The sequence below is a fragment of the Parasteatoda tepidariorum genome, chromosome 7 (assembly GCF_982258835.1).
Source record: "Parasteatoda tepidariorum strain Cologne lab strain chromosome 7, Ptep-v5.0, whole genome shotgun sequence".
Lineage (NCBI taxonomy): Eukaryota > Metazoa > Arthropoda > Arachnida > Araneae > Theridiidae > Parasteatoda > Parasteatoda tepidariorum.
Window position 1 is genome coordinate 65,576,201 of NC_141761.1, and position 24,168 is coordinate 65,600,368.

Below are 24,168 nucleotides of genomic sequence, written 5' to 3' on the forward strand. Positions count from 1 at the left end.
TTAACTGTCCGTTTGTTTGGGTTTCACATTTTTTAAAATAGGAATTTTTCGTTTTGACCAAGTCCGAAAAAGTAAGAGAATTACAAATTTCTTTAAGTTTTTATTTATTTTTTTGAAACTCTTCATCGTTAAGTTCAAAAGAAAGTTCTGAACAATTTAATTTTTCATGTGGTTAAATCTAAAAGATCATTTGGAAACAGAAGTTTTAAAAAAAACTTAATTTAGTTTGCCGTCACTAGTTTATTTGACGTTTGAACCACATCTATTTTTTTTTCTCCAAAAGAAGCATTTTAAATGCACTAAAGAACAATATTATATCATAATTTAAAAAAAAACAATATAAACACTAGAAATGCACGCTAACTCTTAATAATACTCTATTTCATTATTCAAAATAAAATACTTAGATTACTACTCATATCTAATATTACTAAATTATTTAATCACAACATTGAGAAAGAAAATAAAAATGAGAGAGTAAAAAAAAAATATATCTACAGTCAATCCTTTCCATTTGCCACAGTCCTTTGACCTTCATCCATTTTTCGTTGACGAGAGAGAAAAAAATATCACTTTTTTTTTCTTTCGCGCACTTAAATCGTAGCAATTCATGAATATTCATGATCAAGATTCGCGCACATTCGCTTTTTATTTCACAACTTGAGTAGTAAGAATTGTAGGATCACTCGGTGTTGAATCACTACTATGGATGTTTCTTCCAACTTAGAGGCACTATGGAATTGTAGGGTCATCGGATGGGATACTTTCACTGGTTTCAGGGGACAATCTCCAGCCATCGTCCTTCCTTCCATCTACATTTCAGGCGCGACGAGGTACAAGTAGTACGGGTGGAAAATCGCCATCCTTCCTTCAACGTTTTTTTCACTGCCGATTTTTTTCTCCTCCGGGGTTGATGGAAAATTTCACGAAGCAGTCAAAATGGGTAAACTTCCTCCGCAAGAAGCAACTATCCTGGCGTCTTGTAATAACAGGGCTCCAACCCTGTTATCAGTGTTGTATTTAGCTTGAAATAATTTGCAGTCATAAGCCATCAGACGTTCTAAACATGTTTATTTAAATGGAGGCTGGTATTGCTAACAAGTCACGTCCCCACTCCTGAAAAGGAGGGGGAGTGGACAAGACTCCAGACAATCCCGGTACAGCTTATCAGGATCACATTATGATGAAAGGACACGCAAAACTATGCGCTCTTACGTTTTATACCAACATAGATTTGGAGTAAAAAGGCACATTCGTACGTTCCTTGTAACCTTACGCATTAAGGAAAATCATTTCTGCTTCCTTATATGGAATTGAAAGAGGGAACGATTCTAAAAATAACTCTTCCCTTGAAATATAAATCTATTTATATTTCAATGGTATGTTTTCAGCCTTGAATTCCCAAAATAGAATCTCTCTACGCTTATTCTTTAACAAAGACATTTTATGAAAACGAAAGAGTTTTAGTTCTTTTATTAATACAAAAGTATTTAATTCTTGTATTACATATATATATATGGATGGGTGGTCTAATGTAAACAATAACAAGCGTCCTTAAACCGGAAGAAATTTAGAAAATTTCCGGTGGATCCCCCCGCTTATACACTGGTTATCATAAATTAAGGAAAATTCACAAAAATCGCGATAACTCAAGAAATTACACATGGAATTTTATGAAACTTACCCACAATATACAACACATAGTAAGGTATTAAACAACATAAAAAGAAATTATCAGACATTAATAGTAGTATAGAAATTAGCACATGTATAAAATAAACAAATTGGAAGTATCGGTTTGCAATAGAAAAAGTACCTTTAATATGGAATATGATTGCCTCTAGAAGCAATACAGCACAAACAGCGATGTGTGATGCTTTCAATTATGCGGTCTATCAGTTCAATAGGAAGTGAGAGCCATTGCTCTTGTAAAGCAGTTGCAAGCGTGGCAAGGGTCTGAGGGGGCGGATTGATGGCAGATACACGCCTCCCTAGAGCATCCCAAACGTGCTCGATAGGATTCAAGTCCGGGGATCGAGCTGGCCACTCCATGCGAGTAATTGTTTCCTGTTGAAGATAATCATCAACAATGCGAGCTCTGTGTGGTCTTGCATTATCGTCCTGTAACAGGAAGCAATCACCAATTGCCCCGGCATATGGGCGCACATAAGCATCAAGGATGTTGTCTCGATAAACCTGAGCATTCACGGTTCCCCTTGGAAAGACATGGAGGTATGTGCGCCCTCCTAAGGATATGCCTCCCCAAACACAGACACTGCCTCTTCCGTATGCATCTCTTTCACGGATGTTTGATGGATGATAACGGGTCCCAGGTTCTCTCCATATCAAATAACGTCTACTGTCACTTTCTAGACTAAACCTGGACTCATCCGTAAAGAGAACAGGCCTCCATTGATCTGACGTCCAGTGGACATGTTGTCGGGCCCACTGCAAACGGTCTCTCCTATGGCGTGATGTGAGCGGCACGCAAATGGCTGGTCGTCTCGCATACAGACCACCTTCGTGGAGCCTTCTGCGCACAGTTGACGTTGACACCAACCTTCCGGTGGCTGCAGCAAGAGAGGATCTAAGATGTGTCGGAGTAGCGGTTCTATTCCTGCGTGCACTTAATGTCAAATATCGGTCATCGGCACTGGTCGTAACAGTTGGCCGTCCTTGACTGAACCTCCTAGATGCCGAATCTGTGGTTTGAAATTGCCTCCAAAGTCTATGAACCACAGATGGACTCACATTTAGCCATCTGGCCACTTCTGATTGACTCTGCCCTGCCTCTAGTCTCCCGATGGCTCTCCATCGTAGTTCTTCAGGCAAATGATGCCTAGAGGTCATTATTACGAATTGGCTATCTCAGATTTTCAATGTCGCAATCACAGTAAAATTTGTGTGCTTTCTCTCAAACTTGGACTTTTATGCTCCAGGCAGATGACGTAAGCCGAGTGCAGCGCCACTAATTTGCATATTGCAATTTTACTCAGCTACTCTTAGTGGACAACATATGCAAATTTTGCACGGTTTGGCTTACTTTTGAAAGAGTTATCGCTATTTTTGTGATTTTTCCTTAATTTATGATAACCAGTGTATTATGATTACGAGGCGATGTGTGAACAAGCCTAATATTCTATGCAGTTTTGTTATTGTAATTTGGGTTCAAATCTAAACATAATTGTACCATTCATAAGAGCTTTCAGAAATGTATTGATTCTCAGAGGTCGTAAGGCCAAAATAATTTTTAGAAAGTTAATATCTCATTGTGAATAATTGTTAAGGTTTGCCATGTTTTGTATTTTATCCCTTATTTGACTACATTTGAATAAAATGTCGCCAAAAATATCTTTTTAAGTTAGCCTAATTATAAAATATTCTAATGATTATAATATTAATATGATAATGCTGAAGTTTAAAGGCTGAAAGAAAGAACTCGGTACATGTGAAATACTGCAAAAGATATGATGCAATAATATGATGGCGCGTTTTTTCTAACTGCGGCGTAAAAATATATCGGAAGCAGTAACCCGGAAGTCTTGAAAGAGCAATTTTACCACTAGCGCCACCACCCTTAGCTTTACACGATCACCCATCCATAGCACAATAAAGACCAAAAGAATAAAAAGAGAAAATCCAAGAAAATTATAAGTTTTATTTACAGCACATAAGCTACAAGTATATGAGAACTCATAAAATAAGTTAAAAATATAGAGAAAATATGAAAAATAATAATGATTAATCAAAAGAAAATAATTACTAAAATAAAATATTTTTTAAAAGAACACAACATAATGAAAAGATATAAAATCACACAAATATATCAGCTCACACAATTATATTTGCAAAAAAGAATGCTTTCTAATATTGTATCATTATAGTCAAAGCAAAATATATCAATATAATAATATGAGGAGCACTCAAAAAAAATTAAGACAAAATTAGAACACAGTAAGTAAAAATATATACGAAATAAAACATATCCAGCAAGAAACAAAATACAAAACGAAATCTATAAAGTGAGTGGTAAAACAAATGAAGTTACATGTACCGGAATCTTTCAAGAATGAGATTGCCAGATTAGAAAATATGAAATAGAAGCGCAAATAGAGTTAGAAGCATAAATAGAGGGATCTTTTATGCCACGCTCTTACTGAAGTGTGTTTGATTTGTTAGCTACTTTGGATTGGCCCGAAACTAGATATGCAGAAGGTAATTATATTATACTGGCTGATTTGATTTAAAGTTTATAATTAATAAGATAGATATATTCAATTATACAATTTTAATGATTTTAGAAAATTTACATTCAATTAAAAAAGATAGAGAGAAACATGATTTGGTCGAATTGAATTTGCAAATGGTAAAAATGTAAATTAACAAAGAAGTTTTAGTAAATTTATTAATATTAACATACAATTAACTCAATGATTTTATATAGAACTTAATAACATTAGTTGAGTATCCATTGTTTATTAAATTCTGAAAGATTTTTTTTTATTTTTTTGGATAATTAATTACTACATATTCTTTTAATTCTCTTCATTTTTTTCAAAAATGATATTTAAATAAATGTTTTTAGAAACATTAGAATTTCAAGTAACTAGTTTATTTATATTAAAATTAAAGTCATTTCTTTTATCATATAAATCAACAAAGCAGATATTTTCTTCCTTTTTAATACCCAAAAATTTGAAATTAATATTACTTCATGATTGCGAAGCAAGGTTAATTTCTCGGAGTAAATATCATTAACCAAAATTGTATAATCTTGAAAATTTAACATAATTAAATCATCAATTGATCCAAAAACAAATTTAATTTTAAGATTATAATTTCTATCTAACTTCTAATTCTGTTTTCGATTCTATTTTCATATTTTGTAATCCGGCAATCTTCTTATGGAAATATTTTGAATCGTTCTTGAGAGATTCCGGTGCGTGTAAGTTCATTTGTTTTCGGTACTCGTTTTATAAATTTCATCTAGTGTTCGTAGTATTTTTTGCTTGATATGTTTCGAATATATTTTTACTTAATGTGTTCTACTTTTGTTTCAGATATTTTAGTGCTCCTCAGGGTTCCCACGGGTCAGGGAAAACCTGGAATTGTCAGGGATTTTGAAATGAGTCAGGGAAAATCCTACGACAAACCTGGAAAATGATAGATTGCAACCTGTCAAGCTGATTTTCGTTCATGCTGAAGCGCGTCGCTTACTGTGCATGTGCAAGATTATCGATCTCCCTTTACGTCTGACGTGGATGTAGTTAGAGCCAATAAGATTTACTCAAGTTACGTCACACTTTACGTACGATATCTTTGGGGAATGGGTAGGTGTATTTTCTCCTCTCCATTCTTCTTCGTCCCCCCCTTCCCACGTTATGAAAATGGCATGTGTGATCGAAAGTAGACACGGTACAACATATTTTTTTTTCGGCGGAGGCTTGTGAATTTTGTGTTCGAAGATCGTTTTTTTTTATCGCTGGATTTTTATGTTACTTTTTTTCAATTACTACCTTTTTGTTATTTGAAAAATGAGCAAGAAAACTGTGTTTAATTTAGAATGGACTTATCATCGTTTAAATCCGCAATGGTCAAACTGGATCGAAGGAGTTTGCAAAGATTCATTCAAAGCACGTTGTCGTCTCTGCAACAAACTTTCAATTTGAGTAACATGGGAAGGCAGGCTATTACTAGCCACGAAAAAAGTGAAAAGCATAAAAAGGTAGTGGATAGTACAAAATAATAATCGATTGTAGACATTTATGCAATTATAACACGTAACAAAGGGAAGAATCTTTTTAAAGATGTTGGATCACTATTTCAAGCCAGTAAGAAGCTTTTGAGATAGAAACAAAATAAAAAATTTATTTTTAAAATCCAGAACATCAAACTATTTATTCTCCCCGATTCTTTAAAAAACTAAAGCTCTTTATTTCACATTTTAACAATTCTGATTTTGAAATATTTTTAAAAAACTTGTATGTTGTCTATTAAATTTCTTCGCATCTTGCGATATTCATCCTAGTTATACAAATTTCATAACCCTCAGTAAGTTCCCTTCGTAAGCCACCGGATATCGAAATTTCCAGGTCAATTTCTCTCGGTAGATATTTTTCAAATTAACTCGTTGTTCTCTATGAACAATTTAAGTGAGAATCATGTCTTATTTTATTACTCATAATCGTCTCGAGTGTATTCTCACAGATTAATGTACCAAATTTACACCCGAGGTCTTGGAGACTATAAAATTAATAACTGGGTTTAAAACTGACTCATACAACTCACGAATCACCCAGCCACGAATTAACAATTGGCGAGGGTTAATTTCTCTATAAAATCTTCTTTAAAAACCTTAAGACTATGTATGATTTAATTTAAAATATAACTCCATACCATCAGCCAATTATATAATCTTTGTTCATTCATTCACAGAGAGCTCTCTTCTTTTCGGCTCAACAATGGTCACTCACCCATTAGAATTGTTCCTTTTATATTGATCACGTGAAAGAATTTTGCTCTACGCACACCTATAACCCATTTTGATCGCCAATAAAGAAAAACTGTCACAACTTTCAAATACAACATTTGGGTTATTGTGCTGCTCCAACTAAATCTGTTTATATCGAAAGATTACACCTTACTCGCCAAGGAAAAAAATCAGATTCCTGAAAACGAGGATACACCAACATCCTCCTCGTTAGGATCAATTACATTTTAAAAGTAGATTTTATTTTAACTTCTGCTGATCAACATTAGAAGATTTCTTTTACTCCCAGTATCTCGATGGACAATAAATTTTTTTTTTAAAAGAGTAATTCAAAATCCCTCAATACTACCCGCAAGCATTTCATTACTTATTGTTCTATTCGTTTACAATGAAAATTTTTTAACACAAAGTTTATTTTGATGTTAAGGTATCATTTACTTGCATCATGTAGTTTTTATAAATGGTGTCACATGCAACATAAGAAGTAAGATCTGTCAACAAGATAATAGAAACTTTAATCACAAAATCAAACAAATAACTTCCTGAATTAATTATATGCAATTCTTTAAGGATTTTCCTTTATCTTCATTCTTTGAGTCCTTCACATGTTTTGTAGTGTCCGTTTTCCCAATAGAATACCTATAGAGAGAAAGCAAGACTTGCATAAGCTGTATCAGTGCAAATTATATTATATGAGCATATGACAATATAATCATTCTATACCTGTAAATATACGCAGGATCATATCGTGGTATATAATTATTGCTGTAAAAACCGTATATCAGGATTAATAGAACTTAGCACTAGGGTGTAGCAAAAAATGTTTTCGTTAATTGAAAAGCATTACCCTCCGAAAGTTGTATATAAGGGCCGTTCAAAAAGTACGTACATCCCGAAGGGGGGAGGGGATTTGCTATTATGTACGGTTTTGTACAATGGCGAGGGGGGGTGGTATTATACAAAGTACGTACTTTATAAACATACACCAAATTTAAATTTGACTTCATCCTACACACTCCTTAATTAAATATTTAATTTTATTTAAAACATAATTATTTTAATTTTTATGAAAAAGGGGGGTAGACTGATAAAATGTACGTACTCTAAGGGGGGAGTAAGATCTTATGTACAGTAATGTACGAAGGGGGGAGGGGTTTAAAATTTCTCCATTTTTGTGTACGTACTTTTTGAACGGCCCCTATAGACGTGTACATCACACGCGGACTTTCAGATTTTTATTTTGTGCTTAATCTCCGTTAAATGTCATATTGGTAGTGAGATTTTTCAATTATTTTAACCATATTCTCCCTTATTCTGAAATATTGTATTGTTAAAATTTTTTTATAATAATTTTCAGTATAGATTCAACAGATTTCTTTTCAGAAAAGAAATAGCACACACATTTTAAGCAATGAATTTTTTTTCAAAAGACGGATAGTGCAAGAAACGGTTTGTTGTACCACTCCCTATTGCTGTATAGTGAATCAATTGTTAGGCTACCTGACGTGAATATGTTTTTAACTCGAAACAAAGTGAGTTTCATTTTAACGGTTGTTCAAGTGACTTTCAGTTCACTAGATTATGTCTTACGATGTTACAATCGGATTCGGCTGAATGGCAGTGTCACATTAGCCGTGAATAACAATTTGTAAGAAGCAAAATGAAAAGTGTTAGCGTAGATTTTGTCCTTTTCAAGAAAATTCGGTGAGCAGTTCCAGTTCTATATCGGACAAGACTCATTGCTTAATAATGTGGAAATTTTGTACAATCACCAAAAGTTATACTACGCTTAAGACCGAATTTAATCGCTGTCACAAAACAATCCGAACAACTTTTGACGTCGCAGCAGTAGGAAAGGTCATCTAAAGGGGTGAGATCTTTAAGACTAGTAAACACTAACATGAATGGGGCATACGTTTCAATACCTTGCAAATCTATGAACAGTTGAAAAAGACAATGAATCTAACTTAAGACGAAACGTTTCCAAATTTTCAATACAACAAGCAGAATGTAAACATTTTTTTACAGAGGAAGGCAATTTGAAACTTAGATTCGATATCAAATGTACCAGAAATTTGACTTTAGTTGGTTGCTAATGGACTAGGGTAAAATTTGTGGAATAGGTGTCTGCTTAAAAGGAGTTCGAAAAGATCTGAAAAGGGTAATAAGTGAGGTTCACTCAAATGAGTTAACAAAGACTTATACAAATTACCTGCATAGTCCAACAGTGAGTAGGATATTCCGGACAACTAATGGGGTCAACTGCGAATACCTTTCACTAATAATTTTCAAAGGATTGAAGAAAATTTTACCTTTGCACAGATCAAAAATATTTAATGAATAAAAGGAAAGCAGTTTCTTAGGTAAATGGCCATCAAATTTATTATCAAGTTCATAGAAAACTTCGAATGCAAAATAGCTGTTTCTCGCTCACTATATTAAATAATTTGAATATTGACTGTAATTTTATTTCACGATTTGGCGCTTAACATTTCTACCAAATTTTCCTTTCCTATACGAAATTGTATTCTGTATATTGACTTGTCTCTTTTACGTAATTACGTAGCTTCCACCAGTTGATTTGATAGAAATATAAACACATTAAATTTTATAAATTTTTTGAGAGCACAGATTATACGTTTCCGTCGGTAAAATTCAAGAACTTGTCGTCTGTCACGATATTATTTTTAACAATTGATCTGCACTGTACATTGTATAGAAGAGTTTTACATTGCGATGGATTCCCTTCTAAAAATAACAATGCACATTCAGAGGAGTCAAGCTATCGAAACCAGTGAAATATTTCATTAGGTTTTCATTTCATTTTAGAGAGAGTGAGGTGTGACTTTATTCGATTTCCTATGCTGAGCCTTTTTGCCTATTCAAAATATGACTAAATAATGGAACTTCAGATATAATTCTTTCAACCGAAAGGTACCACACTAGCAACGTGTTATGAGCCAAAACAGCAGTTATATCTCAGTCATTAAGAGGTCATTGTTTCAGTGGATTTTTAGCGAGTCAGACTGATTAAGTAACATATGATTGACAAACGAATTCACGGTTCGGGAATAGAGTCCATGTATGTTCTTTCTTGGTTGCAAGCTTAATATGTGAAAAATTCAAGAATTAGCGGAGCTTATCATTCAGTTTTCTGTAGGGGTTATTTAGTATAACTGTATCGTTAAAAAAAAGTTTTCTGCCAAAAAAAGATTGCACAATTTAAATTAAATAAGTCTTAGATGAAACGTAGCTTTTGTTTTGCAATTGTAACCAAGACCTACTGGAGTTGATTGTATCACCATCAGCCATGTATAAAGTAATTAGATTCCATCGGTCGGTCTCCAGAGATCTCGGGATACAATGTACAAAACAAAAGTTTTCAATCGTACAAATTGTATTGATTTATTCAGAATATTTTGGCTATTTATCATTGACTACATATTTTTATAATCTGAATATTATGCTAATTAGGTCAACATAATTCCGAACTTAATTCACAATAATACGCAGATACTATTCAAATACATTTCTTCCAGTGAATCACACAGCTTATTTATATATTTGATAAAACTTCCCATGTGTGTGAAATTAAGATTTTATAATTAGTTTTCGATATTGTACAGGGTATCTAGTTACTTTGCTACCGTAATTGAAATAAAATAACGTATTAAATGCATGACTGGTTTTTCTCATTGCACTATGCACATAGAGGGAAACAGTACCTCAGGTAAGTGTTATAATTCAAAATAACAGGTAAACAACATACAGGTAATAACAGGTTAGTAACTGATGAAATTTAACGTACAACTTACCCCGCATTCTGTTGAACAAAAGTAAACTTTTTTGCAATTATCACATAGTATAGTTGCCTTTGATCCACAATTGACACAGCTCTGAAAAAAGATAATATCTTTACTACATGTCAATTTTCTTACATTACAAGAGATGCAGTTAGCAAAGCATATTCTATTTTCTTTTCTACAGTATATTTAAAAGCGGTGATAAACTTGACTTCATTCTAGCTATTAATAACAGTAAACTGAACATATTTAGCGGCAACAGACTGTACATTAATTGCCGTCCCGAGAAAGTTACTGCTTCTTTTTAGCAATTTTGGGGTGGTATCAATTTGATACAATTTCTGTTGTAAATGCTCCAAATAACTTGACTTATTTAAATTGACAAAATTATTACAAAAAATGTTTATAATTAAAAAAAGTATAGAACTCTATATTAATAAAATATTTAAATCTTATATACATCAGTAAACCTTAAATACACATGTTTTATTAATATAATATTTTACAATAATGAGAATACTAGATTTAACGTAAATGAAATATGGAGTAAATTTATTTGGAAATTACCTTTTATAATATCAAATTTAAATTTTTTTCGCCACGGCTAATGAGTATTCTCAGCTGAAGCCAGACATTTCGAAACTTTATTGGGAGAAATAAAGGTTTTGTTTCGTTATAGGAATTTAGCACACGTTTCTAACATCAAATTTCACATTTGCAGAGCTTCGCGAGAATTTTGTAGTTTTTTTTAAAATTGATTCTTGGAAATCGAGGTATACTCAAATATTGGATAATTATTTCGATTTTTGCAAGGCATCTGTTAAATCTGGAGTTTTTAAATCCATGACTTTTACCAAACACTTTCTATGACTTACACGAGTAGATACTTGATTACGTCGAAAGATCTGAACAAGTCTAGCTTTCTTAAAAACGATATTGTTTTAACTGAGCAACGCTTTGCATCAATATAAACAAAAGCAATAAAAAGTACTAACCATAAAACATGATAGAAAACTCAGTATTTGTAGGTAAGTTATACAACAGATTAGAACATGGATTTAAAAATATTTAATTATTTCTTTTAAAAGACCAATTCTACAGGTTTCAAAGAAACAAAGTAACAGGATTATTCCACGCAACATCAGATTACTATAAACTAAGCCTTTAATAAATCGAAATAAAATTATTTCAAAGATTAAACAAAATAAAAAATTTTTAAATTTAGGTTTATTAAAATTTATATATCTCAAGCTCTAACCATTGCAGTTGAATTAATTTTTCTCTTCAATATAACAAATATAATTTGACATAGCTACATACAGGAGTGCTACTTAAATAGATTAACAAAAGTTCCTGACATATTTTTAAAGAATTTCCGTGTAATATCACAGTATGAACTGACAGTGCTGTGGTCAAAATATACAGTCAACAAAAAAAAAAAAATTAATGTTAATAATTTATGCAGTATATTGTACAGTATTTCAATTAAAAAATATACACGACAATACAGTAGAAAAATAGTTGCAGAGACAAAAGAAACATAACATATAACAGAGAAGAATATATTTATATTTTAATTTATTATTACAAATATTTCTATTTTAATTCTGCAATTTGGAAGTCAATAGCAGACATTTCTGACGAAAATTCTTTGTTCAATTTTATAATTCTGTTTAATTTAATTCCATACTTCGTACCTGCATGAAGTGAAAGATGCAAGAACGAACAAGACAAATTTTAAAAGAAAAAAAGTATATATCTCGAATAAGGTAAATTAAAAAATAAATACTTGCACTCTATTAATATATAATACAAATAAAATAAAAAGTTAACTTAATATATCTGAGCTTCTTCCAGATTTGATAATAAAAATAAATGCTATTTTGTTATTAATATTTTTGCACATCACAGATCCTAGTTCACAAATATTTTCAAAAGTACTAAATCATATAACAAATAAACTAATATATAAGCCTGGAGCAAAAGTATTCCAAAACTTAAGATTAAAATAAATTGGGATTAAACCCAATCAAAAGTAAAATTATCCAAAATGTAAGCTTTATAATCTTCGAATCTCGCAGACAGAGTATATGTTATAGAGAAAATTACACAAAAGAAAACTAAGTAAAAAAAAGCGAAATTTATTTTACTCTCAATTACAAAATAAATAATAAATTACATATATAAACATAATTCAGAGAGTTTTAATAAGATTATTGTTTAAAAAGGTTAAACAGCGCATTTTTAAAAATTTAATTAAATGTTATTTACAATAGCATATTCAACTAAACATTAATAAGATTAATATTATTGATCATACCAAATTTATAAAAATATGCGAAGAATTAAGCAGATAAAGGAAGCTTTAATAAATTTATATTACAAATATAAATTAGCGAATGGCACCTAATAACTTTATTAAAAGTCATTATTTGGTTCAGTATTTTTTTAATGAAATGATTAAAAAATATTTAAATAATATTGAAATGTAAATACAATGAGTAGTGAAGCTTAACTTTTCTGTCAAAAGTAAATTATCATATGAAATAAGCATAATATAAAAGTAAATTACCCTACACTCATAATATTTAACAAATCAGAGATAACCGACTTTTTCATTTAAATTGTTCTTAAATCAAATCATCGAGAGATGAATTAAAGTATTTTGGAATGATAAATCTGAATAACATAGGATTTTTGGTGCATTTAAAATATTGAAAGTTCCTCACTTCATACTTTTTTTTTAAAAAAAATCTTTCCTCTAATTATTAAGTTTCTTTCCTAAAACAAATTAAGAGCACTGAAATTTTTAAAAGTAACAATACAATATTAAAAAGTCATAAGTAAAATGAAATAGTAAAAAAGCAATTAGTGGCTGGAACCTCATGTAAAAATTCTCAATTCTTATATTTATTAAATTAAATGAATAAAAGGGACATGGAAATTTTGATATGATGAAGCATTGTGATTGTTGACTGCTCTGATTACCTACCTACATGAAAATATGTACTTACTGAATGGTCCTCAAGTAAATTCAAAGATTATGGTACTGATCTATGAATAGAATAGCGCAAGAAGGCCATTAGCTTGCCATTGACGAAGAAGTTTCACCAACGATGAAATTAACGAGAAATAAAATTTTCTTTTGCTATTAAAATTTGGCAATATTTAGTTGGTCCCGTGATCAGCGAAAATTTGAAAGATTTTAGTTCAAATTCAGACGGGGGAAAATGAAGCCTGAAATTGAGAATATCTTGCAAAATGCAGCAGAGTTGAACGTGAGAAAGCAAGAATCCTTCCCACTGAATCCAGCTCAGTATATACGCACCTGCGAACCCGCACGTATTTTATCAAATATGTAAAATGATTGGCGCTTTAATACACTACGCACTGACGGTAAGCCGAAATGGATTGTGGTTAAGTGAGTAGTGAAAACGTTAAATAGAACAAAGTGAAAATCAAGCTTTTCGCATAATTCGTGGTGAACATCGACATGGTAAAGAAAATATATCTCATTTTGAAAAAAGAAAACTTAAGTCAACTAATGAAAAACGCACCTGGGCTTTTAAAAAACAAAAATCTAAAACAAACAGCTTTAAGCGCATGAGCAAATTTTGTAACAACTTGAGATGAAAATAAAGGAATTAAAAAAATGCAATATATTTGTCATTTATTGTAAAAAATAGGCAGAAATTTGGAAGAGAAATCAAGGATCGTACGTGGGGACTCAACACAACTCTCAAATTCTAAAAAATGTCCCATTCACAAAATTCTAATTTGTAACGACGGTCCCGTCACCAAACGCAAACCCGTAAAAACGGTCTTTTCAAGAAATTCCACATAATAAAAATAATCGCACAAAATTGTTAAGCAGCGGATTCTCAGAAAAACGATTGGAGACTACGTGATTTTACGACAGCATCATCACGAATCGAACACGTTTAAATTCGAATTCAAAATTTGCGTAGCGTATTATAGTGTTAATAATATCTGAGTTACACGTTAGAAAGTGGTAACTGGAAATTGAAATTCACACGTCGTAATATCATATTAGTAATACCTGAATTTGAAAAATCACATCTAAAGAAACAAACAAACAAAAAAAAATGAATAATAACTTCGGAGAAAAACTGCCATCAAACAATGTGAATTACACTGGATCACAAACTGAACGCGGCAAAAATTTATACTTCAAAATCGAAATGCGAACTTAGTAGTAACATCAAATTGAAAAATAGAAGAACCATGTTAAAGGAGCCGAAAAAATGGTAAATAACTGATGATAAACTATCAACTAACGACGTAAAATTATGATGGAATTGTCCCAAATCGAACGCGTCGAAAAAACTATGGCTCAAATTCGAAATTCTCATGTCGTAACAACGTATTAAACGTTATTTTGGCTCAAACATGTCAAATTCCGTTTTTAAAGACAATTTCCAAATTCCCTAACTTCCAGGTAGCGTAGCAACCCTGTATATATAAAACCAGCGGACCGCTGACCTACGGTTCCCACATTTCTAGATCAGGTCCTGCATATGAATAAAAATTTCGACGCGGCATTTTTAAATAGTGTGACATTATTGGAGGAACTGGGAGCTTCTGCCAATCTTCAGTATTTATCCCCAAAAATTCTGACTTTCCAGGTGCACAGATACCCTGTAATTAGTTCAAGATATGAAGAAAAAGGTTAACCCAGTGTTTAAGTTGAAATATTCCTTATCTTTAGTTTCTATTTCAATTATATAACTAAATAGAAGAAATAATTTAGAAAAAGAAACTTACTTTGCTTGAGAAACGTTTACGGCAAGACAGGAAAATTCTGATACAATAGGCAGGCAGGACTCCTATTGTATTTTCTTCTCCTCTTAGCGGAATAATTTAACAGTATATGGATACAAAACAGGTTGATCAAACAAGAGAAAACGAACTTACCTTTATTTGATAAGATGAAATATCCTCAGTTTCTGTATTTTTTACCGAACTCGTCTCGTCATTGTAAACAACAGTGTCCTGGCTGCTCTTAGCAGTTGTGTAAAAGCATGGATCACATTTCATTAGATGTTTTAACACAGTTTCTAGGTGTTTCTTTTTTGCTTCTTTAGATTCTTGTAATATCTTCAAACTGTATGTTATGGATTTTTCAGAATTTTTTATTTTATTATACTCTTGTAAAACTTGACTGTAGATATGAAGTAATTTTGAGCTATTCTGGGGACTTTCCTTCGGCCAGAATTCTCGGATGCTAGCTGTCACAAAATCATCAAGTTCATCACAAGGACCTTCATAAGAGTCTGTTTTCAATTGAAACCCACGAGTATCTTTATCTGGAAGAATGTTTCTCCCACGTGCTCTTGTAAGCTGCTCAGCAACTGTAATGATCTCCTTTAGAGATGCTGCAGATATGTTACAGTCTGAAACAATGGCAGGTTCTTTTGAAGGTGCCCTCACATTATCTATACATTTTGTGATGTTTTCAGATCTTAAATGATTGAAATCCACTCGGCCATCTTTCAATTGTTCTACAACGGCAGGTAATAGTTCATTGGTGGAACAGTTATTCATGTTAACAGCTTTCTTTAAATTCAGCCAATGACTTTCAGTTATAATTTCAGGATTCTTTGATGGCAAATCTGTGCATGATGATGAACAAGGTAATGAGTCAAAAAGTTTTATATCAGACGAACTTTTGTTATCAGCATTGCTTGCAAGCAACAAAACTTGTTTTAAGTCTATTTTGTTGAAAGCATCCAATATGTTTGAAGACACGGGTGGACAGGATTTTTCATTACTATTGCAATCAGTAACGACCTGGAATCTATCCTCAGTTATATTTGCAGAAAAATTTGTATCATTCAATTCAGTAATGAAAGTTTCGTCCGTAAGAGTAGAGAAATTTGACCCTTGATCAATAACCCCCTTTGAACTTTCCAAGTTATCTCCACGTGAATTTTCACCAAGAGAGGTACTCTGAGTTGCTGAATCTGTATTTTCCTCATTCATATCTATAGCTTTTTCATTTTGTCCCATTGAAATTACATTTAAAATTTGTATATCTGATACTGTGTTAACTCCTTCAGTAGCACAAATATCAAAATGATTATTAGAGTTTGGTAATTCACACACAATCAAACAATCATCATCAGATTCTACTGCAGTTTTTTCTGTACATTCAGTCAAATCTATTTTTTTACTTTCTTCGGGCTGTGAAGAGAACTCATAATTTTTAATGTCTTTTAATGGAGGATGCAATTCAAACACTTCATCTAAAAGTGGGTTTCTTTCAATTCGAACAGTGCACATAGAACTATCCGTATCGATTTGTCTACATGACTCGATTCTATTCTCTTTTTCAAAAGAAGGTACAGATGAAGTCTTTTCTGCTTCGAAGAGGCTGTTAGTTGATTTACTTTCATCAGCAGAATATACTGAACTATCACTTGTTTCTGGTAACGTCAGCCTATTTGTAGTTGTAATTTTACTAGATATACTAGGGGAAGGAAGTGAATTATTATCTTCATTTTCAAGTTCTACAGACTTCATTCTTTTATTTTTAGTATACTTCTTTTTACTTAATTTTTTGCGTTTTCTACCATCATTTGTAAGTTTGCTTTTCTTCTTAGTTTTTGTGGAATTTTGTTCACCCCACTCTGTGTCAAGTTTTTGAGCCTGAATGAATGACTCAAATTCAGATTCAGAATCTGTGTCAAGTTTTTGAGCCTGAATGAATGACTCAAATTCAGATTCAGAATCTGTGTCAAGTTTTTGAGCCTGAATGAATGACTCAAATTCAGAATCTGTGTCAAGCTTTTGAGCCTGAGTGAAAGACTCAAGTTCAGAATCTGAACTTAGAATTGGCGATTTAGAGCTTATACCACTAACTCTTTTATTGGAATGGGCAATGTTAGTATTGTTTGATTTGCTGTGCTGACTTTTAGTAGATATACCACTTGGTTTCCTCTTTTCCTCCAAATGGGTGGAAGAGAAGTTTCTTTTGACATCAATTTTTCTTTTACTTTGGACTGGATCCTCTAACCCACCAAGATGAGCCCTTGGCTTAGGAATACTCCGATTATGTTTTATATAGTTTTTGCTCTTTTGAGCTTTTTCCATGAGAGGATGACGTTTGGTAGGCAGGAATTTCTTTTGTTGCTGCGGTGCTATGTTCGGATGAGTGGAGATAGCAGAAGGTATTTGAAGATTACTTTGATCTGTTTCCGTTCTGTAAGTTGAAGAACCAAAAGTTTTAAAGCATTCTGAATCCGTCACACTAGCATCCATTTTTCTCATAATATCAGCCACAAGGCAATTCATTGGATTAATCTTGTCTTTTGAAGTAATATGCCCTATACGTGCAATTCTTTTTTTGTTACTTCGATCCATATTTTGTTAGAAGTTTTTATACAACCTATAAGATAAAATATAATTACTGAAATAAGCATTTTAAGGCTTATTATCATTAAAAATTAAATATGGCACATATTATTAAAAAGGCAATAATATACATAAAGTTATCAAAAAATAAATAAATACTTAAATGTAAGAAATGACGCGACTGAAGCTTCAAATTGCAGACCAAATACTTCTTACCAAAATGGCAGGCTAAAAAAGCTGTTGCGCGCCTCTTACATTGCGTTTGACACATCAGTATGCCAAAGTGCTTGCCCATTCAACCCCGTTTGTGACCGTGTTCTAGAAAATTTTAAAAACCATAATTTTTGGCACAGGATGGCATTTTACGTCCATAAGATATATGATACATGTCTACTCGAAATGAGAGACAGACATATAAAAATCACATGCACATGGTTTAGGATTATATACATATGAAACGAAAAGAAATGCTCTTGAAATGCATGACATTTCTTTCAAATGAGAACTAGGTGTTAGTTTATAATAAGTGAGAGGATTATTTTCATTAGCATGTTGTGTATTTGGGCTTGTAGAACAGTTTTCAATTGATACTTAGATCTTGTAGAAATTTACCTTTTTATCGTTGCAATGACGAAATTTTTCAGATGAACTCAAAATAGTTTATGTGTTTGTAAACAGTGTGAAATAGTGTTTGTTAACAAAAGAATGTCATTTAAATATTGCCAAAATACAAAATTTGAGTCAAATCGGTCAAATATTTTCTGAAAATTCAAATTTTAAAAAGTCATGCATTTGAAATTCGATTTCTCAGGAACTATTTGACTGATTTTATTCAAATTTTCAACTATAATTCAATTCCATAAAATGATGTAAGAAATCGTATACCTTACAATTAAAAACCCTTTCTCTTCAATTCGGTTAAGACGTTATCACAATATGGTAGAATACTCAAAAAGTGAACTTAACAAAACATTATTGTGTCCAAACTTATGATTGCTCTCTAGACAAAACTATGAGGATCATATATCCAAATTTGGGGCTTTTTCCCACACGTTTTGTGTCAGAAATCCGTTGGAAAAAAAAGGTTATATTTATTCGGCAAAAGTAAGTTTTGTCTTAATTCGTAACTTAAAATAACGTTTGTTCTAATTAAACAGCATAATTGTAGTCACCCATTTGAACCATAAAATTTGAGTTATAAAACGAGGAGATCCGATCATTTGATTAAAAATTATTCAGAGTAGTCCGTTTTTAAAATTTTTTTCCTGGCGCTTTGAACATATTTTTTTTCAATTTATGCAAAATTTTAAATATAGTCAATATTAAGTTGTTCATTCCATTATTAAAATTCAGTTTTAATTATGTGAAAAAAATTAATTTTAATTTAAAACTATAATTATTTAAGCTATAATTTAAAAAGCTATCTGGTGCATTTTTAGATTCAAATAAAAGTTATTTTAAAAAAGTATATTAAAAAAAACATTAACAAGATAATATTATTAATCATACTGAATTTATAAAGGTATGTAAAGAATTAAGCAAACTAAGAAAATCTTAATAAACTCATAATATAAATATAAGTAAGTGAATGGCCCCTATTATATTTCATTGAAACTGGCCCCTATTGTATCATTACATGGTCCTAGATTCATTATATTTAACAAACCTGAGAATATCGAATTTTTTTTATTTCATGTTTTATTAAATAAAATTATTAATAGAATTAAAATTTCTTTTTATTTTTTTTGGAATGACAAATCTGAATAACATAATTTTTTTTTTTTTACTGCATTTGCAAAATATTGAAATAGTGAAAAGCCTTAAAATATTATTGAGTTTTATTATAAATTAATTTAACAGTTTCATAAAATAATTTAACTAAAAATCTTAAAATGAATAATAAAAGTAATAAGAAAAAAAAGTAATTTAGTACAATAAATTTCTTTAAAAAAATTATGCAATTAGTGGATGGTCCCTCAATTAAAATTGTACAATTTAAAATATAAATTACTTATTTTACCTATACTTATTAAAATTATTGTAAATTATTAAAAGGGAGATAGACACTTTGTAAGGCAATCAAATCAAATACCAATAATCAAAACAGTCTTGATGGCTTATCTAGTACTAAAATCAGATTCTGACAGTAACTGATATATAATATAATAGATATTATTATTACTGTGGAATATGCTAAACGATTAATACTTAACTTTTTACTAACACAGCAAATTGGCAAATTTACAGTATGAGTCCCAGATTACTCTAGTTGAATCAAGGTCTGAACAAAGATTTTCAGTTCACATTTTTTAGTTTCCACTGACTGAAATTTTTTTTAAAGATTTTTGCAGATTACTTTGTTTACAAGAGCAATTTGATTGCTCGTATTCACCATTTTATATTTAAGGTATTCAATATCAATTCAATCACACCAAACACATCTACCTCCATGGATCTAAATTTTGTTTGCCTGATAACTTAGCTCATAACTGGAATTTAAAATTTTGTAAATTTTTAAATACACGACTCAAATAAGCATGCTGTTAGTTTTCTTCTAAAAAAAACTAAAGACCATAAAAAAATTACACAACTGTACGATTTTACTGATTGACCATTCAATCTGGTTATACACCGTAGATTGTATGTCAAAAATGTACAAGTTAGCAGGTAATATTTTAATACCATTTATTTGTTTCCACAAAGAAAATCCTGCTTATTTTAAAAAATATAACACCTTAAAAAAGGCAGCTCAACTTTACAAAAGATCAGATGAATGAAACATTTCATGTTATTAGAGAACAGCAAAGTTTTAAATACTGAATAAACTTCTGAATTATTAAGCTCTATCTACTGTCTGAAACAGGGAAGAAAAATGGTAAATGAAACTGCTTTGAGCACACTTGAGGGAAAAAAAACAACTTCAGTCAATGAAAATTGAGCACACACGTGCGTAAAGAGTAATGCTGCCTGCTGAAATGTTACAACTAAACTTACCAGCTAAAGCTTGTTGCGATTTTTATTTTGTGCTGAGTATGTGAAATATATTGAACAAAATTTACTTTGAAACACTCAAAACTTTGTTATATGAAATGGATCGCCGTGAATATCTTTGGGGATATGCCACAGTAGAATGTCCGGCAAAGAAACGTTGAAGGGCCAAGACGATCAAATGAAAACGCCTACCTCGGTAAGTCCTTATCAGACAATAACTACTAATTTACAATACTAATATACTACTACAATAACTACTCACTAATCTTGAACATCCAGAAATATTTTACTTGGCCATTTTTTTACCATCTTTTACTTGGCAGCCATTCTGATGCAATTAACTTTAGACAAAATGTTCGATTATACAACTCTGCATTTGCAGTGACTGCTTTTTGCCCATCTGAAGAAACTTCATTTGAAGGAATCAGTTGTCTTGCTTTTAAAGGTGATGTCAACGTTACTGCGACAACAAGCTCGATATCGCCTTATAATGAAAATTACAAATTTACTCAAATCAGGACAATGACCCGGCATTGTCGAGTAGAATTTCAGATAAATGTATTAAAGCTTTTTGCGTCTTATTCACAATATAATGGAAAGAAATCCATATGCCCAAGCTTATAGAACACTTTATGACAGAACATTCTAATGAAGATATCAAACAATAATTCCACCAAACATTTGTAAAGGATCAACAAAGATACAATCTCCCCTCTACACTCTGAAAGATCTAATGAATTATGATAGTGCATTTGGAGAATTATGCATTTCATTTGGTGGGGGACTTCTATCTAGTGTTGCCAGTTCTAAAGCAAGCTGGAAGACATCAGTTGGAGCATGGTATAATTAAATGTACCACATGCTGGTGTCATGTGAGAAGCTTCTGTCTATCAAGATATATGAGTGCTGATTCTGTAGATTTTGGAAAGTGGTTCATTTCAATAGGATTTAGGGAAAATGATTTATCAGAAATTTCACTAAAATCCTGTCACAAAACATAATTGAAGATACATTCGGGGAATAAATTACAGATTTCATCATTATCAAGTTGTGCTGTTTTAGTCCCATTAAATGAGCAAGTAAATGCTTTAAACGATTTGATCCTTCAAAAAATCCCAAGAGAAAGAAAGCATAGCGCTTCATTTTCAGCCGGAGTATTTGGCAAGAATTACTGTTACAGGTTTACGTTTACCTTTACATAAAGTCAAGCTTAAGTTCATTGCTTGTCTGGAACATTTGTTTTGCTGATGGGTAATGTAATGGAACTAAGTTACATAACCAAATTGTCCAAAAGGTGACGAAAAACACTCTTTATGTACAGTTATGATGGATGATAAAAAGGGTAATTCTGTAGTTATCCAAAGAATTATTTTAAATACAAGAGGAAGTAAAGACTTGCCTTTTGTTTTATATCATACACAGTTTCCGACAAGAGTAGCTTTTGCCGTGACCATTAATAAGTCACAGGGTAAAACTTTTGACAAAACTTGTCTTTACATTGATCAAAATAAACCAATCATTGGACATGGTCAGTTATACATTGCCTTTTCAAGGTGTCACACTAAGGAAGGCATCAAAGTACAAATCGTTGGTGAAAAAAATGATTTGGAAAAGAAATCAATAAAAAATTTTGTATATAAGGAGGTTTTACAAATAATTTTTAATTTTATCATTGCTTTTACTAATTCTTAAAATATTGTTCAGCCAGTGCATATTGTTTTGAGATATTTCTTGAATATAAGAATGCATGAAAGTGCAAAACGTTGGTACACGAAATGATGTGCAAAGAAAAATCAATGAAGAATGTTGTACATAGCTAGGTTTTGTAAATATTTAGAGATCTAAATAATTTTTAATTTTATTGTTTTCACCTTATTTTTTATAACTACTCAGACAAAAATGTTTATTGATCATTGATTACAAAATTATTTCATTTTATACTTGTTTGACCTTATGATTAGTATTCAGTATGAAAGAGTAATTAAACATCCTTAATTTAATTTGCCAAATTTCAGTTTATTTCGCTTTACATGTTCTCAATACATAATTTGCTGTTTGTCTAATTGAAACTAAAATATTTTGTCAGATGTATTGAAGTTAATTCGGCAATTACTTGCAATGTTATTTTCCTTTGAAATATTACTTAGCAGACTAATTAAATTAATATTACAAGTTTTAATTTGCTTGCCATATTTTACAGTTTTTTTATCATTGCGTTTTAATTGTTTTCTGTTTAAAATTTAAATTAATGTGGGAGGGGTGATGAAGCACCATATAGGGAGCGCCCGGCAACCTATAAGATCAACAATGAATTGAGTGGGGCTTTGCTACGCGTGTTTTGGATATGGAGATCAATCTCCGGCTAATGCTCTATAGTAATGCGTTAAATAATATTGCTTCCTTGCTTTATATAAGTTTATAATATTGTTTGCATATAGACTGATAAGCACCTGCAACATTTTACAATCTTATCATATTCTCTCTACGTGATTTTGGCTAAGAAAAATTATCAGTTATCTCCCACAGGTAAACTTCTTTAATTTTGTTCAGGAAGCATACAAAAAAGTAACCACATAGGAACTATTGGGAGGTATCCAGTATACCTTGAATCTTTCAAAAACCTCTAAAATTCTCCACATTTACAGAACCAAATTCAGGAAGGTATTAAACCGCAGTTTTCACCACTACTAAAATTGCTTGATTGGATAATTTTTTTAAAAGTTAGCACCAGTTTTCGTGCACAGTGTGCAAAAAAAAAAAGATATCACCCTGAATAACTTTCGTTCTAATGATCGGAATTTCACGAACTAAGTGTCAATCTTAATGGTTCCTGGGGGTGACCTCAAATATGCTAATTAATTAGTGCTAACTACTAATTAAGTTACGAAATCAGACACAAAAACGTACTTTCCCTGAATAAACATATAATTTTTTTTTACATATCTGGATTCTTAACCTTCAAAATATAGGGGGTAGCCGCAATCTGGGAAATATGGTCCCCATAGTTTGGTCAGGAGAGCAATCCAAAGTTCGTACCCCTTAATGTTAATTTCACTTTTTACGTTTTTAGTCATATTTTTAAAACTAATAAAGCAATTCAAAGAAAATTTCACCCAGTCATAAAAATCACTTACCCAAAAAAAATTTCATGAAATTTTTTTTTAATAATAATTATTTTTTATTATTTAATTAAATTGAAAAAATTTTGAATTATAAGGTATGAATTTTTTTTATACCATATTAATCTACATATTTTTCAATTGAAAAATCTAAAGTTTCAATTGTTTTTATTTATTAGAAGCTGAGAAAAATTAAAATTAATTATTTAAAAAAAATTAATTTGGCGACAATAAAGAAATGATTAAATGGGGCGATTAATATTAAAATGTGATAAACTTGCGAGGAATTTGACTTCGCGCGCGTAGTGTAAAATTTCATTCATATTTTTTTCGCTAATAATCGTTTGCTAATCTTTTTATTTTTATTTCTTTCTAACTATAAAATACAATG

The 24,168-nt window shown here is 31.3% G+C and overlaps 1 long non-coding RNA gene across 8 annotated transcripts in view; it reads right to left on the reverse strand.

Annotated features, from left to right (window-relative positions):
• Positions 1-6,986: 6,986 nt before the first annotated feature.
• The window catches only part of LOC107452284 (uncharacterized), a 33,065-nt gene continuing 15,883 nt past the window's right edge, over positions 6,987-24,168 (reverse strand). For 5 of the 8 annotated variants that reach the window (XR_015435552.1, XR_015435553.1, XR_015435554.1 and 2 more), the window contains 4 exons: positions 17,014-17,701; positions 15,229-16,962; positions 10,306-10,386; positions 6,987-7,129 (listed from right to left, as the gene is read on the reverse strand). This is a non-coding gene — a long non-coding RNA (uncharacterized LOC107452284). Of the gene's footprint in view, positions 7,130-10,305; positions 10,387-15,228; positions 17,702-24,168 lie in introns of all 8 variants that reach the window. The other 3 variants (XR_015435549.1, XR_015435551.1, XR_015435550.1) reach the window with 1 other exon arrangement.